Source organism: Vicia villosa, unplaced genomic scaffold (genome assembly GCF_029867415.1).
Source record: "Vicia villosa cultivar HV-30 ecotype Madison, WI unplaced genomic scaffold, Vvil1.0 ctg.000073F_1_1, whole genome shotgun sequence".
NCBI classification, from domain to species: Eukaryota; Viridiplantae; Streptophyta; class Magnoliopsida; order Fabales; family Fabaceae; genus Vicia; species Vicia villosa.
In genome coordinates this window covers 373456-386338 of record NW_026704997.1, presented here as the reverse complement: position 1 = coordinate 386338, position 12883 = coordinate 373456, and positions in this window count along the sequence as shown.

The following is a 12883-nucleotide window of genomic DNA, read 5'->3' as shown; positions in this document are numbered from 1 at the left end:
ACCCTGCAACAAAACAAACAAGTACCAACAGTGTTTCACACACATGTCGCGTACTAAGGGATAAACAACAATTAGACGACTCTGGCCGGACGGACCGACCTGCTCTGATACCACTAATGTAACACCCCAAATCTATCCGATAAATTATACGGAAAAATCAGAGTATAAATTTCAAACAAGTTCATTTGAGGTATCACATATTCGTCATTCGAAAACATTTACGGCTTACTTTCCTTCATATAGATACATAGCACTGAAATTCAAAACGACAATAAAATCATTACTCGAAAATCACTTTGTTTCAAATTAAAACAATTAACTCGCAACGGAATCAACAGACTTCATAATTATTCAAACAATATCGTAGCTGTTGTGAATTCAATGTCAAGAACAAAGTATAATACAAGGGAAGAATAAAGGACAAGGAAGAAGAGGAACACGAGATTGGTTATAACTGCTATTCTTTTACTTTCTCTTAAAACAAGATTACAAGTTTACAAGAATAACAAATAACCTCTCTCACCCCAAATTAGGATTTGCAGCTTAGCAATGATGAGAGACTAGTATGCTATTTATAATAAAACCTAACATACTAACTAATGGACTTTTTCCACAAGGCCCATTACACAAGCCAACTTAATAAACAAGCTAACTTAACAAATTAGGGTTTAAACACTAAAACCTAATTTAACATGCTAACGACCCTAGCATCTTCGACAGAAGCATGTGAACAACCTTCGACTTCATGCTTAATCCTGTCGAACCAAGAAGCTATCCTTCGACCATACTAGAGTTCGATCCAATATCTCACAGTAGCATCTTTGCACGGTAACTTTAAGTTATAATTTAAACCAAAACCATATAAAATTCAGAAAATAAAACAATAAGTAAAGCAATCGTTTATCCTCCCCCCAAGTGCTACGTATCAGAGCGATCACCGACTCAACTCACAGCGTCTAAATCTTCATCAAGCTATCACCTGTGCGTTACCAGTATAAAGGTAACGACGAAACATAATAAAGGGGTGAGATATCAAACAATATAAACAGGGTGATGATAAATAGTATATTCAGGTTCAAGTTATAGTAATTATCGCTTTGCGGTATAATCGTTACCGCCTAGTTTACTTCACTGTTTCAATCAACAACACAAGTCACAATATCTCACATAAGATCATATTCAAAGTTCACAACAAGTCACATAAATTCATACATCAAAATACATAACATCATAATCACACAAATGAAATGCGACTCTAACAAATGCTCATGCATGTGGTACCCAGGGCTTCAGCCCCCATCGCCAATTACCAGATATTAGAGGCATCAAAACAGGCATAAGCCTTCACTGCTGTTTGCCAATTCAGGCCATCGCTAAAACATGCATGCAACAAATCACAAACATCTCAAAACAACATCGCGAGACATACGCCTATATCACAAACACGTCGCCAAACATCGTCACAAAGGCATTCGCCTACATTGCTAAAATATTCCAATAGTTATTGATAAACAATCGCCACCTTAAATCCCACACTTCGCAATAATTCACAAAAACTCATCGCAACATCACAATATATCACACGACAAATCAACAACAATAATTCATCACAGATAATTCACGCAAACATCGCCATACTTCACAAAACTCACAAAAATACGTCACGTCGCAACATTAACAAAAACACCGCAAGCACAACGGTTATCGAATTATCCCCGAACACTCCTAATATTATTCAACTCGCTATATATTTTTCCGTCTATTATTATATTCCTCTGCTACTTATATAATGCCTCTATTACTAAATTGGTCACTACACTGATGGGCAACAAAGTGCTACTGTTATTTTCATTAACTCCTTCTATATTATTAACTCACAAAAATTATAATAATATATAGTTATAATTCGACAGAGTTTCAAAGGATGTCTAAACAACTTTACAATAATTCATACAACTCTAAAGTGCCTAAAAATACCCTACTGACAATTCTTATCACATATGAGGGTAACTCTTATGCATCAAATTGGCTAATAGTCTGACTAAAGTAATAATAAAACGACTCTAAAGGGTCAAATACCTTCAATTTTAATCTAGAGTTTATCAGATTTTACTCTAAACAACTTGAAAGTACCTCTGACAACCCTATTGACAACTCCAACAACACTATTGAAGATATTTTAAATTAACCAAATAATACAAATATTCATCTCTAACTCAAAACTCCTAAAAATATTACACTAATAATATTAAACTATTATTATTATTATTATTATTATTATAAACTAATGAAGTATTATATATTAGTAAATCTGCAATCTGATTCCTAATTGACTAAATTTACAGCTACCGTATACGCTTTATATTAATATATTTCATCAAATTGCCACCTACTTAGTTTATTATATCTACCAAAATAACAGTGGTCGCTACAATAGAAAAGAGAAGCAACATGCATATTAACGCAATATATATTGTCTTCTAAGCAAGCATCTCTTTTTTCTTCTTCTATAGAATGATGTAATATATTTATTTCCAGATTTTACATGCTCATTCAATTCCAGATTTCACATGCTCATTCAATTCTCTAAACAATTAAGCATACCATATATTGAAACATGGTTCTATGTCAATAAACGTGAGGCTAGTGACGTAGATGAAAACAAACATTACATGAATGTGACGATGCTACAGTAGATATTTTTAATATATATAATTTTTTTTCATTATCGAAACAATATAAGTATATAGGAGAATGGAAATTGATGTTATAAACAGCCCGCCGTACGAATATCAGTATCAAATTAAATGCATCAAATCACACAAATTTAACACCAATAAAATCATCAACACATCAATTTTTACGGAAACAATAAATTTACACAGAACAAACATAAGATAATTTCATACAATTTTTAGAAATCAGTCGAACACAAATAGATAATAAAATTCCCTAAACCCCACATACGGTCCATCATATCCCCGTTTATAGAGCAAGAACCCTACCCTTACCTTGTATTCGGAGTCCGCTTTACAATTCCAGTCAAATCCAAACTTTCCGGCTTCGCATAATTCTTCCGTTTTTCTCTTCGCGGCTTAATTCTCGTATCTCTTTTCTTTTCCAATTTTCCTCTTCTCTCTGCCGTCCTTCTCTTTTTCCCAAATGTTATGTTACCGAGTTTCTAAAAACCTAGGTGTATCCTCACTTCTCAATTGTTCCAATCTGAGCCAAAACCAAGTTACAACATAACACCACTCAGCCCATCTAATTTATTTTATTAAAATCCCAATTTACTCGTTAATTCTTATTTTACGGTCTAATTTTATTTGCTCTAAAAATTCCCAAAATAATACCCGACACTCTAATAATATTTCTTATACTAAAAATATTAAAATCCTGATTAATTTTTGATCCGCTATCCCGAACTAATACCGATTAAATCGTCCCAAAACGCGAAAAATTCCATAAACACTCCAAACGTCTAAATTAAGCGAATAATCGAATTTCTGGGCGTTACAACTCTCCCCCACTTAAAAGATTTTCGTCCTCGAAAATATTCCCGACACCACCATCATCAACTTCACTCCCACGTCCAACCTTTCAACATATCAATCAATTAACACATCTCACTTCGACTACACATATGTCAACCATTACGATACCTCTTTGCACCTTGCAACTAAACCACATTCGAGAAGCAAAGCTTCTCCCCCACTTCACTCAAACTAACCCTGCAACAAAACAAACAAGTACCAATAGTGTTTCACACACATGTCGCGTACTAAGGGATAAACAACAATTAGACGACTCTGGCCGGACGGACCGACCTTCTCTGATACCACTAATGTAACACCCCAAATCTATCCGATAAATTATATGGAAAAATCAGAGTATAAATTTCAAACAAGTTCATTTGAGGTATCACATATTCGTCATTCGAAAACATTTACGGCTTACTTTCCTTCATATAGATACATAGCACAGAAATTCAAAACGACAATAAAATCATTACTCGAAATCACTTTGTTTCAAATTAAAACAATTAACTCGCAACGTAATCAACAGACTTCATAATTATTCAAACAATATCGTAGCTGTTGTAAATTCAATGTCAAGAACAAAGTATAATACAAGGGAAGAATAAAGGACAAGGAAGAAGAGGAACACGAGATTGGTTATAACTGCTATTCTTTTACTTTCTCTTAAAACAAGATTACAAGTTTACAAGAATAACAAATAACCTCTCGCACCCCAAATTAGGATTTGCAGCTTAGCAATGATGAGAGACTAATATGCTATTTATAATAAAACCTAACATACTAACTAATGGGCTTTTTCCACAAGGCCCATTACACAAGCCAACTTAATAAACAAGCTAACTTAACAAATTAGGGTTTAAACACTAAAACCTAATTTAACATGCTAACGACCCTAGCACCTTCGACACAAGCATGTGAACAACCTTCGACTTCATGCTTAATCCTGTCGAACCAAGAAGCTACCCTTCGACCATACTAGAGTTCGATCCAATATCTCACAAATCTCCACCTTGGATCTAACTCTACAACATCAAGGGAACAAACTAGCTTTCTTCATGCAGCTTTATCAACTGCATACAGTGGAAAAACTTGCAGCTCGGCAATGTCTTGGTGATCATATCAGCAGCATTGTCTTCAGTCGAAACCTTCAGCACTTGGACTTCTCCACGCTTGATTACTCCTCTGACGAAATGCAGCCTCACATCAATGTGCTTAGTTCGCTCATGATAGGCTGAATTCTTCGACAGGTGTATTGCACTTTGACTATCACATTTAACAGTGATACCTCGACCTTGAAGTTTCAGCTCCTTCGCAAAACCTTCAAGCCACAATGCTTCTTTCACAGCTTCAGTTAGGGCAATATACTCCGCTTCAGTGATTGATAGAGCAACAACCTTCTGAAGTGTTGCTTTCCAACTAATTGCAGTGCCAAACATAGTGAAAACATATCCAGAAATAGATTTTCTGGAATCCATACAACCTACATAATCAGAGTCGACATATCCTTCTATTACTTCTTTACTATCTTCCCCCAAGGCTCCACCATAAGTTAGGACTCTTTTCAGAGACCCATTTATGTACCTTAAAATCCACTTCAATGCTTGCCAGTGAGCCTTTCCAGGGTTCGCCATGTACTTGCTTACAAGACTTACTGCATATGCTATGTCGGGTCTAGTACAGACCATAGCATACATCAAAGAACCAACTATATTAGCATATGGGATGCTATTCATATAGGCTCTTTCGACATCAGTACTGGGATACTGATCAATACTTAACTTGAATTGAGGGTTTGTTGGAGTCACAACTGGCTTCGAATTCGACATACCAAACTTTTCGAGAATCTTCCGTAGATATGCCTCTTGAGATAAGCATAACTTCGACTTCTTTCTATCTCTTCGAATGTCAATTCCAAGAAACCTGGAAGTAGCTCCCAGATCCTTCATATCGAACTCCTTATTGAGTTCAACCTTCACCCTCGTCACATCTTCAACATTGTTGCTTGCTATGAGAATATCATCAACATAAAGCAACAAAATAACAAATGAATTACCAGGTCGAAATCTGGAGTAAACGCAGTGGTCGAACTGACTTCTAATGAAACTTATGCGTGCCATGAACTTGTCGAATCTCCTATTCCACTGTCGAGGAGATTGTTTAAGCCCATACAAAGATCTCTTTAACTTGCACACACAATCTTCCTTCCCATTTTCGACATACCCTTCAGGTTGCCTCATCAGGATCGTTTCATCTAGATCACCATACAAGAACGCAGTTTTCACATCCATCTGTTCCAGTTCAAGATCGAACTGTGCCACCATGGCAAGCAACATTCGAATGGACCTATGCTTCACAACAGGAGAAAACACATCATTGAAGTCGACACCTTCTTTCTGAGTGAAACCCCTTGCAACTAACCTTGCCTTGTATCTTTTCGACGTCACTCCTTCAATTCCTTCCTTAACTTTGAAAATCTATTTACAACTGACTAACCTTGCCCCAGCAGTTTTCTTGATCAGTTCCCAAGTATGATTATCATGAAGAGATTTCATCTCATCATCCATGGCTTTCAGCCATTTAGTCTTATTTCGACTCCTCATAACTTCCTTGTAGTCTCTAGGTTCTTCGTCTAGAACCTCACTTGCAGAGATTAAGGCATAAGCTATAAGATCTGCACACCTAAGTCTCTGAGGTGCCTTGATGACTCTTCTCGACCTATCTCTCGACAATAGGTAGTCATCGTCAGTTTCCTCAACTTCCTCAGCATCTTCTACTTCTTCTTTGACTTCATCAGGGATATGCAATTCAGCATCAACATGCTCCACCTCAACAGGAATCTCTACCTGTTCCAGCTATTCGTCAGATGTTTCTGTACTTCGACCAACATCATCAATTTTCTTAAAAGCCATTTCAGCTTCATTGAAAACTACATCTCGACTGGTGATACACCTCCTGTGACCTGGCTCTAGGCACCATAGCCTATAAGCTTTGACTCCTTCAGGGTATCCCATGAACATGCATTTCAGAGCTCTAGGTTCGACCTTGTCTTGCCTAATGTGAGCATAGGCTACGCAGCCAAATACTCTCAGTTTGTCGAGATCTGGTGGATGTCCCGACCAAACTTCTTCAGGTGTCTTCATATCTAACGCTGTCGAAGGACATCTGTTTATCAGATATGTTGCTGTCGAAACAGCCTCAGCCCAGAACACCTTCATCAGTCCAGCACTAGTCAACATGCATCTAACTCTCTCCAAAATAGTTCGATTAAACCTTTCAGCCAAACCATTTTGCTGTGGAGTACCTGCAGTAGTTTTGTGCCTTGCAATACCAGAGGCAGCACAAAAACTGTCAAATGCCTCATTACAAAATTCAAGGCCATTGTCGGTTCTCAACCTCTTGACCTTTCTGCCAGTCTGATTTTCAACCAGAGTCTTCCAACTTTTGAAATCCTCAAAAGTTTCATCCTTAGTCTTCTGGATGAATACCCATAAATTTCTGGAATAATCATCTACTATGGATAGAAAATACCTTGCTCCTGAATGTGATGGACACCTTGCAGGCCCCCAAAGATCAGTATGGATGTAATCAAGGGATCCATGTGTTCTTTGTTTGCCTTTGTTGAACTTCACTCTGCAAGATTTTCCAAGTACACAGGGTTCACAAAACTTCAGCTTTTCGACTTTGTCTCCACCAAGCAGATTTTGTTTTCCTAATTCGACCAGACCCCTTTCACTGACATGGCCCAATCTCATGTGCCAGATTTCTGTCTTCGACAAAGGTTTCGTGGATGCAACATTTGTCGAACCACTTACAACTTCAGCCTCAAGGGTATACAAGCCTTGTTTCTTCACGCCTCTCAAGACTTCCTTCGAACCCTTCATGACTCTTAGGATACTTTTCTCTCCTTGGAAAACATATCCTTTCTTGTCGAATTCACCAAGAGAAAGTAGATTTCTCTTCAAATCAGGAACATACCTGACTTCAGTCAACAACCTTATTGACTCATCATGGAGTTTGAACCTTACAGATCCAACACCTGCAATCTTGCAAGCCTTGTTGTTTCCCAGCAATACTGATCCACCATCTTGATCACATAATTCCTCGAACAAGTCTTTGTTTGGAGTCATGTGTCAAGTGCAACCTGAATCCATAATCCACTCTCTTCTCGAGTCACAACTTGAAACCACAAGAACATCAGATGATTCGAAATCATCTTGAACAATGGCTGCATTGACATTATCCTTACCTCCATGATCTTTCAAGCGTTCAGGGCACACCTATCTTGTGTGACCCTCCTTCTTACAATGATAGCATCGAATGCCAGATGCTTCGCCACTGTAAGACTTCGACTGGCTTTTGCCCTTCTTCTTGTCAAACTTACCATCCTTTCGTAAGAGTTTTCCTTTAACGGCCAAACCTTCGCCAACAGTCGAAGGTTTATGCTCCTTTCGTTCGTTCAAGTCCTTAGAATACAGGGCTGATTGAACTTCTTCAAAGGTCAGGGACTCCCCTCCATACAGGAGAGTTTCTTTGAAGTGAGCATGTGATCGAGGCAAAGAACACAATAGTAACAATGTTTGATCTTCATCATCGATCTTCACATCAATATTTTCAAGATCAAGAATCAGCTTGTTGAACATATCCAACTGCTCAGCCAACATTTTGTCTTCAATCATCTTGAATGAATACAAGGCTTGCTTCAGGTAGAGTCGATTTACCAGTGATTTGGTCATATACTAACTTTCAAGTTTCACCCATAACCCTGATGCCGTCGCCTCCTTTGATACATGCCGGAGAACCTTATTACCAAAGCTCAACAAAATTGCGCTGTGTGCTTTCTCGATCATATTCGTCTTCTCCGTTGCCGTCAATTCTGCATTCATGGCTGCCTCTCCCTTCAACGCTTCCAAGCAACCTTGCTGAACCAGTAGGGCTTTCATCTTCAAGCGCCACAGACCGAAATCATTCACTCCGGTGAACTTTTCAATCTCATACTTTGTTGAAGGCATCTTCTCCACGCTCACCGCACCAATTTGTTGTGAATTCAATGCCAAGAACAAAGTATAATACAAGGGAAGAATAAAGGACAAGGAAGAAGAGGAACACAAGATTGGTTATAACTGCTATTCTTTTACTTTCTCTTAAAACAAGATTACAAGTTTACAAGAATAACAAATAACCTCTCTCACCCCAAATTAGGATTTGCAGCTTAGCAATGATGAGAGACTAGTATGCTATTTATAATAAAACCTAACATACTAACTAATGGATTTTTTCCACAAGGCCCATTACACAAGCCAACTTAATAAACAAGCTAACTTAACAAATTAGGGTTTAAACACTAAAACCTAATTTAACATGCTAACGACCCTAGCATCTTCGACACAAGAATGTGAACAACCTTCGACTTCATGCTTAATCCTGTCGAACCAAGAAGCTACCCTTCGACCATACTAGAGTTCGATCCAATATCTCACAGTAGCATCTTTGCACGGTAACTTTAAGTTATAATTTAAACCAAAACCATATAAAATTCTGAAAATATAACAATAAGTAAAACAATCGTTTATCCTCCCCCCAAGTGCTACGTATCAGAGCGATCACCGACTCAACTCATAGCGTCTAAATCTTCATCAAGCTATCACCTGTGCGTTACCAATATAAAGGTAACGACGAAACAAAATAAAGGGGTGAGATATCAAACAATATAAACAGGGTGATGATAAATAGTATATTCAGGTTCAAGTTATAGTAATTATCGCTTTGCAGTATAATCGTTACCGCCTAGTTTACTTCACTGTTTCAATCAACAACACAAGTCACAATATCTCACATAAGATCATATTTAAAGTTCACAACAAGTCACATAAATTCATACATCAAAATACATAACATCATAATCACACAAATGAAATGCGACTTTAACAAATGCTCATGCATGTGGTACCCAGGGCTTCAGCCCCCATCGCCAATTACCAGATAATAGAGGCATCAAAACAGGCACAAGCCTTCACCGTTGTTTGCCAATTCAGGCCATCACTAAAACATGCAAATCATGAGACACTGATGAAATGCAACAAATCACAAACATCTCAAAACAACGTCGCGAGACATACGCCTATATCACAAACATGTCGCCAAACATCGTCACAAAGGCATTCGCCTACATCGCCAAAATATATCAATAGTTATTGATAAACAATCGCCACCTTAAATCCTGCGCTTCGCAATAATTCACAAAAACTCATCGCAACATCACAATATATCACACGACAAATCAACAACAATAATTCTTCACAGATAATTCACGCAAACATCGCCATACTTCACAAAACTCACAAAAATACGTCACGTCGCAACATTAACAAAAACACCGCAAGCACAACGGTTATCGGATTATCCCCGAACACTCCCAATATTATTCAACTCGCTATATATTTTTCCGTCTATTATTATATTCCTATGCTACTTATATAATGCCTCTATTACAAAATTGGTCACAACACTGATGGGCAACAAAGTGCTACTGTTATTTTCATTAACTCCTTCTATATTATTAACTCACAAAAATTATAATAATATATAGTTATAATTCGACGGAGTTTCAAAGGGACTCTAAACAACTTTACAATAATTCATACAACTCTAAAGTGTCTAAAAATACCCTACTGACAATTCTTATCACATATGAAGGTAACTCTTATGCATCAAATTGGCCAATAGTCTGACTAAAGTAATAATAAAACGACTCTAAATGGTCAAATACCTTCAATTTTAATCTAGAGTTTATCAGATTTTACTCTAAACAACTTGAAAGTACCTCTGACAACCCTATTGACAACTCCAACAACACTATTGAAAATATTTTAAATTAACCAAATAATACAAATATTCATCTCTAACTCAAAACTCCTAAAAATATTACACTAATAATATTAAACTATTATTATTATTATTATTATTATTATTATTATTATTATTATTATTATTATTATAAACTAATGAAGTATTATATATTAGTAAATCTGCAACCTGATTCCTAATTGACTAAATTTACAGCTACCGTATACGCTTTATATTAATATATTTCATCAAATTGCCACCTACTTAGTTTATTATATCTACCAAAATAACAGTGGTCGCTACAATAGAAAAGAGAAGCAACATGCATATTAACGCAATATATATTGTCTTCTAAGCAAGCATCTCTTTTTTTTTTTTCTTATAAAATGATGTAATATATTTATTTCCAGATTTTACATGCTCATTCAATTCTCTAAACAATTAAGCATACCATATATTGAAACATGGTTTTATGTCAATAAACGTGAGGCTAGTGACGTAGAATGAAAACAAACATTTAATGAACGTGACGACACTACAGTAAATATTTTCAATATATATCATTTTTTTTCATTATCGAAACAATATAAGTATCTAGGAGAACGAAAATTGATGTTATAAACAGCCCGCCGTACGAATATCGATATCAAATTATATGCATCAAATCACACAAATTTAACACCAATAAAATCACCAACACATCAATTTTTACGGAAACAACACATTTACACAGAATCAAACATAAGATAATTTTATACAATTTTTAGAAATCAATCGAACACAAAGAGATAATAAAATCCCCTAAACCCCACATACGGTCCATCATATCCCCGTTTATAGAGCAAGAACCCCGCCCTTACCTTGTATTCGGAGTCCGCTTTACAATTCCGGTCGAATCCAAGCTTTCCGGCTTCGCGTAATTCTTCCGCCGTACGAATATCGGTATCAAATTATATGCATCAAATCACACAAATTTAACACCAATAAAATCACCAACACATCAATTTTTACGGAAACAACACATTTACACAGAATCAAATATAAGATAATTTTATACAATTTTTAGAAATCAATCGAACACAAAGAGATAATAAAATCCCCTAAACCCCACATACGGTCCATCATATCCCCGTTTATAGAGCAAGAACCCCGCCCTTACCTTGTATTCGGAGTCCGCTTTACAATTCCGGTCGAATCCAAGCTTTCCGGCTTCGCGTAATTCTTCCGTTTTTCTCTTCGCGGCCTAATTCTCGTATCTCTTTTCTGTTCCAATTTTCCTCTTCTCTCTGCCGTCCTTCTCTTTTTCCCAAATGTTATGTTACTGAGTTTCTAAAAACCTAGGTGTATCCTCACTTCTCAATTATTCCAATCTGGGCCAAAACCAAATTACAACATAACACCATTCAGCCCATCTAATTTATTTTTTTAAAACTCTCAATTTACTCGTTAAATCTTATTTTACGGTCTAATTTTATTTGCTCTGAAAATTCCCAAAATAATACCCGACACTCTAATAATATTTCTAATACTAAAAATATTAAAAATCTCGATTAATTGTCGATCCGCTATCTCTAACTAATACCGATTAAATCGTCCCAAAACGCGAAAAATTCCATAAGCACTCCAAATGTCTAAATTAAGCGAATAATCGAATTTCCGGGCATTATATCAATCACCACACTCACTGCATATCCTTTCATTCTCAGTTGGGGTCTATATACCCCATTGTGAAGGTAGACTAACTTCAAGAAATGTGCCATAAAAATTGCCTACTTTAGCAAAAACATAACAAATAGAGGAGTAACCAGATTCTACCCATGAAGATTAAGCATTCTTTTAGGGTTTGTGAGCACTCTTCTGCAATTTTTTATCCATAATGCACTGACTTTTCAAATGCAGGAAAGTGAAATGTCAAAGAAGAATATAAGTGTTAAACTATGGAAAAGACTCTAAGAAAACTAATGCTAACTCTTTGAAGACTATATTCTAGCATGCAAAAGGAAATATACTCTATCAAACGTGCCAAATCACTCACACGCAACACTTAAGTGTTTTAGTTTTTAAGAGTCGTAATAACGACACTTTCGGGAAGACGTTTAAAGTATGGAGCATTAAATGCATAAATCTCCAAGGAACAAAAATAATTTCTTTTGCTCTTCAAAAAATAAAGGCGACAATGGTCAGCAGCCAAAGCTGAAGCGACAAACCTATGCTTTATCGAGCACATACACGAGCTTGGGGGAAACTATTATGGATCGACCATATCGACCCCCGAACGATCACTCTGAGGGAATAATACATCTTCTAGGATCTTCTTAGCACGTGAGAATTCTCCTGATGACGGTAACAAAGATCCTAATTGCAAGTGCATCCAACGACTCTCTGCATTTAATTTCAACCATTTATGTTTAAATCGAAGGGCTAATAATTATTCCTACCATTCTCATGTAAAAATATCATTCTCACTTGATATGCCCCATATTAATAATGGAAGAGAAAAA